At 37.9% G+C, this 7,081-nt stretch overlaps 1 long non-coding RNA gene across 1 annotated transcript; it reads right to left on the bottom strand.

Annotated features, from left to right (window-relative positions):
- Positions 1–837, bottom strand: LOC140037341 (uncharacterized). Its single transcript, XR_011841267.1, has 2 exons — positions 684–837; positions 1–584 (listed from the first exon to the last, which is right to left on the bottom strand). It is a non-coding gene; the product is annotated as an uncharacterized lncRNA (long non-coding RNA).
- Positions 838–7,081: the final 6,244 nt, after the last annotated feature.

The raw sequence follows: 7,081 nt of genomic DNA on the forward strand, positions 1-7,081 counted from the left end.
TAATCAGTAAAAGGAAATAACAGTGCACATTGTCTAAATACATAGAAGAATCATTCATAGGAAACTAATTAATGGCCAAAAAGCAGTGACCTTTGTTTGTGTTCTGACATACCAAGCACACTGAGATGCTTTGATAACCCCACAAAAGACGAACCAAAAAAGTTTGGAATCTAACAAAGTTTCTAGTTACATCCATTAAACGTTTACAGCCAACAAAATCATCACAAAAATAGCAATAAATGACCACCCTAGGTCGGGTGACTAAGATGATGACATCTATCCAGAACTTGTTTCAGATCCAACAGGTCTTCCCTTTTCCCTTCCCCTTCCCCCTTCCTCTTCCTCTTTCTCCACCTCTTCCCTGTCAATTTCCAACATTGAAGGGTTGATCTTTATCCAAATAAACATAGTTAAGATTAATAAAGCCCTTTTGATGTACTTTTCTTCTGCCTATGAACTGGTGGCTTTGTGATGGATTGTTGGGATTGAGACCGATGTGTTGGCTGCTGCAAAATAGGCTGTTGGTTGAAGGTAGGTTGCTACTGAGTTTTTTGCTGCTTTCTTTGTCGTTGGTTGCTGCTTGCCTACAGATTAAAGAAAAGATTTCAAATCATAGAAAATTTTCAGATAATAGGGAAGTTAGCATGAAATGCAAACTTACATGGCATGAAATGCAAACTTACATGTTGTCTTTTTGTTGGAGCTCTCTACTGCCGATTAGATAATTATTCAGTAGCTGTTGGTTGTTGAGGAGCTTGTTATGCACCAGCTGACTTAGGAGGATTCTTGCAAGTTGCAGCATTATATTCCACCCCTCCCTACTTTCTACAATGAATAACAAACCTCTTTCGCAACCTTTTCCCATGATCTTTTCCTTCTATAACATCTCTTCTCCTAGCTTTCTTTGGCCTGCCAAGTTGAGTGACACTTACCGGTGGGTCCAACTCAAGCATATCTGATTGTGGCCATTGAATGTCTCTATTAATAGGCTGCAACACGTCATCATAGATGGTAAAGAAAAGATCCCTGCGGTAGCAGTTAGCCAACATCTTGTGTGGGTCCTTATTAGCTCTGTGTAGAGCAGCAAAGGCATAGCAACGTGGAATGCCACTAAATGCCCACAAATTGTATGTGCACTCATTCTTCTCAAGATCAACAGCAAATTGGGCTCCCCGTTGCTCGTTTACCTGATAACCAGTTTTTGCATTCCATGTTATCTCCCATTGTGCTACACATTTGACCCTTTTTTCCACAATATCTATGATGAGTGATCCACCATCTAACTTGTATTTTTCCATTACTACCCACCTATTTTGGATACTTTCCATCAGGTATTCTCTAATGGCCCCCATTATAGAAATAATGTACTGGTCTCTAACTTCTAAAATATGGCTATTAAATGATTCACACAAGTTATTAACCAACATATCACACTGTGTATGTTTGGAAAAGAAGGTATTACACCAATAATTGTGGTGTGGTGCCTTCTTCAGCCATGCATGTGCTTCTTTGTCATATTCTTCAAGTTCATCCATGGCTTTCTTGAAATGTTCAATTATTGCGCAGCTTGCTACATTCCATAATCTATCCTTCAAGCCTAATCCTAGATGTTTCTTCTTGAAATTTCAATACATATGTTGAACACAGTATTTGTGCTTAGAATTTGGGAGAAGTTGCATAAGTAAGATATATCATAACATTTAGTTGTTTTGTACTTTTACCTTCTATTGGTCAGACATGAAGATGTAATGTCCCTGATTTTCTATCTCCAAGTCACCGCTCAAGAAGGTTAAGAACCATCTCCATTGCTCAGTAGCCTTCTTCTCAATAGATGCCCATGCAACTGGCCAATAGCCATTGTTAGGGTCCATTGAAATAGCAATTAGCATATGACACCCATCTAAACACAAAATAGGTTTGCATCCATCTTTAAAGACTTTCTTCAGTGGGCCAAAAGGGCAGTACATCCTCATGAACCTTGGATTACATCTAGGTTCTCTAAATGGAGTGAACATAACCTCCATTATATTGTCAGGATGAGTCATCTTAATCTCTTCACAATACTGCAATATTTTCTTGTATTGTGATTCAGTTGACCCTTTAATCTTCTCAATGGCCAGTGTCTTCATTTTAGTTGCAACATGCTTAGAAATTTTTGTCTTGTAATCTTCGTGGACTATTTGCCTTAATTCTCTGGTTGGTATATTGTTATTTTATTTTATTCTCCTTACATACCTGTTGGACAACCACTTGGCAGTAATATTCTTGTTTTTCCATGCACGGTTGCATGTTTCATGGACATCACGCATGGTCTTTACTACCGAGTCCTTTGTGCCGAGAGCCTTTTCTATTGTAGCAAATACAAACCATTTACATGGTTCCCTACACTTGGCCTTCACTCTGGTGGGTTCATTTTTGTAGGTCCAAATAGGTTTATTCATCCTAATTCCATACTTAGTAACAACAGATTTGAATTGTGCTCTCGAGTCAAACATCATCCCAATCTCGAACTTGGGATCTTTAAGGAATTTCTCAAGGACAAGGTCCTTATATCTTCCTATGAATTCATCGTTTTCTTCATCTGATGAGTTATTGTCACCACTTACGTGATCAGGGATGTAATCTTGCTGGAGTGAATCTGTATGCTCTAGTTCCTAGCTAGATTGGTTTGCTATTGTGATTTCAGGTCAGTTGTTGTTTGCATGACTAAAACCTCTGCCTATTGTGAAGACTGGGTCTGGTTTGCTATGGTTCCATCTTCTTGGTGCTCCTGTGAGGTTTTATCAACATTAGAAATCAGCATGTCTAGTATTTCCTCATCACCACCATAGTCATTAGCACCACTAAATCTATCATTGTCTTCATCTGATTCTGAATCAACTTCATTTTCAATATTTTCTATACCTATTGATTCATTAGCCCTAAAATTAGTTACTGTATGACTACAGTCTACTCCTTTTGACCCCCTGCTGCCCCAAGATTAGTAGCTACATGACTACATTCTGCACCTTTTTGACCCCTTACTGCCTCGGCAATGGAATTCCTTCTAGTGCTTCTCAAATTAGGACAAGATTCTCTAGTTATGCATTCTTGCTCAACCAATTCTTCTATGATAACTCCAGATTTATTTTTTCCCTCATTTGGTGACTCCATTGTTAGATTATTATTCAGTTCTTCAATTTTCATTACTGTTAGATGATAACAATACACTTCTATCACCTTGAAACTATATGCCCAATCACAGGAGGCCCTAACATAAGTATCAGTTGACAATTCTCTCAATCCAGTCCTCATGTCTACAATTGGTTCTAGGTAATAGTACAAAATGGCTACATTAGGATAACCAACTTTCTGAACCATGTTATTCAACTCATGGATTGACTTACACTCAGCATTACACGTATCTACGTAGTCCACTTCTCCATTCTCATAACTTACACATTTTTCCCAATTTATTCTTCCCTCATGGTGTAACCTTGTGCTAAATATTTCAGATTCTAGAGTTCCATACCAATATGTGGGTTTTTCATTTCAATATAAGTTTAGCTTACTAGAATTGCAGATAAATATGCTATTCAACATTAACTATAATTAATTATTTTTCAATTTCTGCTTCACATGTTTTTTTAAAAAAATAACCCTAATTTAATACTGAATTCCAAGTTAAACACTAAATAAGTTCCAAATTTTAATCAAATGCTAAAAAATTATTTATAAAACTCAAAACTTTTTGAATAACCAAACAAGAAAGTTAGGTCCCCCTCCCACCGAACCCCATATCTAGGACCACTACCACCTCATCTTGAGTACCCTCACCACCAAAATATCAAACCCTACAACAACTTGCCCGTATTTATCACTTGTGGCTAATTCCTTCGATTATTACCAAAAAAAATAAAAAATTGAAACAATATTGTTTTGACATGAGTATGGTATGAAACTATGCCTGCCGGGACTAAGCTCGGCAGGAAAATTTTTTTAAAAAAATGCTGGGCTGCCGGGTTGAGAAATTTTTTTTTTAAAATGCTGCCCGATAGCCAAGCTGGAAATTTTTTTAAAAAAAATATGATGGCCTTAACGAAAAAAGCCATATCAACCTCTGAGAATTAGCAAAACAAAAGCTCTCTAACCCAAAAATACTCATCAAATTTAGTCAAAAGGAGGACAAACGTTCTAGTAAAGAAAACGTGTGGAACCTTAACAAAAACTAGAACTTCCCACTTCATATGTACGCATGAGCAATTTCCAAAGCTATCTTAGATTTCTTACCCCTTCTGGAAAGAACTCCTGATAATGGGAAAGACATCATTATTTATTAAATTCGCTTTAGCACCACTACCAATATAACCATGATAGCGAAGCCCATTAATGAAGGCCCAAGAGCCTTATCCACAAAGCTACTGAACACACTTCTATTAGTATCTGCTGCTCCTTTATCATCAGAATAGCTCCCAAACAGTGCCTGAAAGTAATCAGATAAACTGTTCATCATATCAACGACTGTAAGCTTAAGCTCCTGCCAAAACTCCATAAAGCCTCTTGTGGAGTTGGATTCTCCGTACTCAGACTCTACTTGATTGGATGATACGCTTCTAGGAGATCTTGGGGAAAGAATATCACTATCAGCAGTGCAACCCTTTTCATATTGATCCATAGTTGAGAAAGGAGCACCTGCCAACAAGAATGGAGTTAACCATTTTTCCTCAAACTACCAAATAGCAGAGTAGAAGCAAAAGGGCCACATACTAATCTTACCAATCTTCTGTGGCTGGAGATAATCCTAAAGTGTCAGATTTAGCAGTACAACATTCCAGACATTCGGATCTAATGCAATTGGTAATTTAGTCTAAAAATAGTCAAAGGCCATCATATTTAAAAAAAAAAAAAAGATTTCTAGCTTGGCTGCAGAGCAGTAGCCCAGCATTTTTGTTAAAAATTTTTTTTTCTTTCTTGTCAGGTTTAGTAGTTTCATACCATACCCATGTCAAAACGATATTCTTCCGATTTTTTTTTATTTTTGGGCAATAATCAAAGGAATTAGTCTAGATATTTCTACCTATCCCACTACTGAGTAAGATAGCTATTTCACATTTATAGTTTCCAAAGCTATATACCGTAAGCGAGGACCAAGTTGAACTATTCATTTTGTGGCCTGATTTTTCACTCCATTGTTGCTTTAATGTCGATGATACCCAGCTATTCTGAAACCCGAAACGCGAGAGTATAGATCGTTTCTTGCTCTTCTTCCTCAACAAAGATCCTTAAGGGAAGATGAAGAGTGATGAGGAAGAGGGATTAGTTCGAGGGTTCAGTTTAGCTGGGTTACGGAAGGGAAAGATGATGTACTTCATTCGATTTTTGCTTGTTTCTGTGTGAACAAAAAAGCCCTACTACAAAACATATTGTGTGACAGCCCCACCTCCCCCTAGGGCGTACCCAAGGGTTTGACAGACCGCCTGCCTATCTCTCGCCAGGATTCAGTCACAATTCATGAAAATTTACAAATAGAACATGAAAATAAAAATGATATTAATTACAACCTTCAATATAGATACATTCATAGACCTCTAATGTCTACACAGTCTATAATACAGTCAAAGAATCGAACTTGCCAAAAATCAAACCAAACAAGTCTGCTAGACACCTATGCAGTGCTCACACGAGCGACTAACAAATTTAGAAGAAATCAAGACCTTCCTCAATTTAACATCTCATGTTCTCATCCCTATAAGAAAAACAAATTGCGTGAAATGAGCTAAAAATCCAGTGAGATTTCAAGTAACCAAACGGGTAAAATAAGAGACAAGATAGCATACCCAGACATCAAGAAACAAGTCAAACTCTAATAAATCATGACCCAGTATATAGTTGAGTAAGTAACCAGATAGATCATGCAAAAGTGTACAGCAAAGAACACATTCATGACAAAGGATATAGGTTGCTCTCAGGAGCAAAGTTTCACAGTAACTTGATCAAGGTCCGTTGATTCTCCATCAACCACGAAAGTATAACGTCCGTAGATCTCCACTTTACACCAATTTCAGTCCACCAATCAACCCCCTACCAGGCCCGAACGTCAAAGAAGTACCCAAGGTTCACCGATCTCATCAACCAAACCCTTGCTGTCTCGATTCGACCAACTAACCCTAGGTTGGACTTATAGTCCCAGATATTCAGAAATTCAGAATATGGCTTATAGTCCCAAGTATTCAGTAATCAGTAATGGAGTCGTTGGCTGATATCCAACGCTCACGCAGTAAAGATTGGAGACGTTAATTGATACTTAACGCTCCGTATTCAGTAATATCAGTATTCCAGTTCAGAATAAACAGGTTAGGAACTTGTCCTTTACCCAAGGTTGCCCAACTTACCCGACCGCTCTGAGATTGATCTAAAGCAAGAGGTCCAACGAGGGCTCATTCCAACCGTTGCCGACCTACATTCACGTATTCGCATGAGTAACCAAAATTTTCACTTACCCGACGTCTCGGATAGGGTCCAAGGCCCAGTGCAACCATTACAAGAGAGATGTAGTTGGTCTACCATTCAAACGCTACAAGAGGGTAGTAGCCGGTCTACAATTCAACCGCTACAAGAGGGTAGTAGCCGGTCTACAACCATGCACATAAACATGCAAGTCCACACGCAGGATCAATTAATTCAAATTCATTGAGGTCGAGCGCGAATAAGGACACACTTGTCTCGCCATAATCAAGTCACAAGTAATGTCTAACAATTCACATTCTCAAGCATTCCAAATATTTCAAATCAATAGACAAGTCATATACAAATCAAGTTACTTGTTCATGTGTAAATAAGATATCAAGTGTTTAATCAAGTCAGGTCAATTGAATGTACATAAGAGCACACTCACCCAAATTGGCTTAAGTTACAAATAAACTCAGCATAGCATGTTTCTAAGCATTTTAAGGATTTCAAATCCAAACAGTTGAAAATCGGGTGGTGAAGAACCCTGATCAAATAAGAAAACTGGAAGAAAGCTATAAAAATAAAAAAAAATTTCAGTAAATCCAGCCAGATATTGGCCGGACTGATAGGGGAAAACTTAAAAATTCTTGAT

The sequence above is a fragment of the Coffea arabica genome, chromosome 2e (genome assembly GCF_036785885.1).
Source record: "Coffea arabica cultivar ET-39 chromosome 2e, Coffea Arabica ET-39 HiFi, whole genome shotgun sequence".
In the NCBI taxonomy this organism is placed as follows: Eukaryota; Viridiplantae; Streptophyta; class Magnoliopsida; order Gentianales; family Rubiaceae; genus Coffea; species Coffea arabica.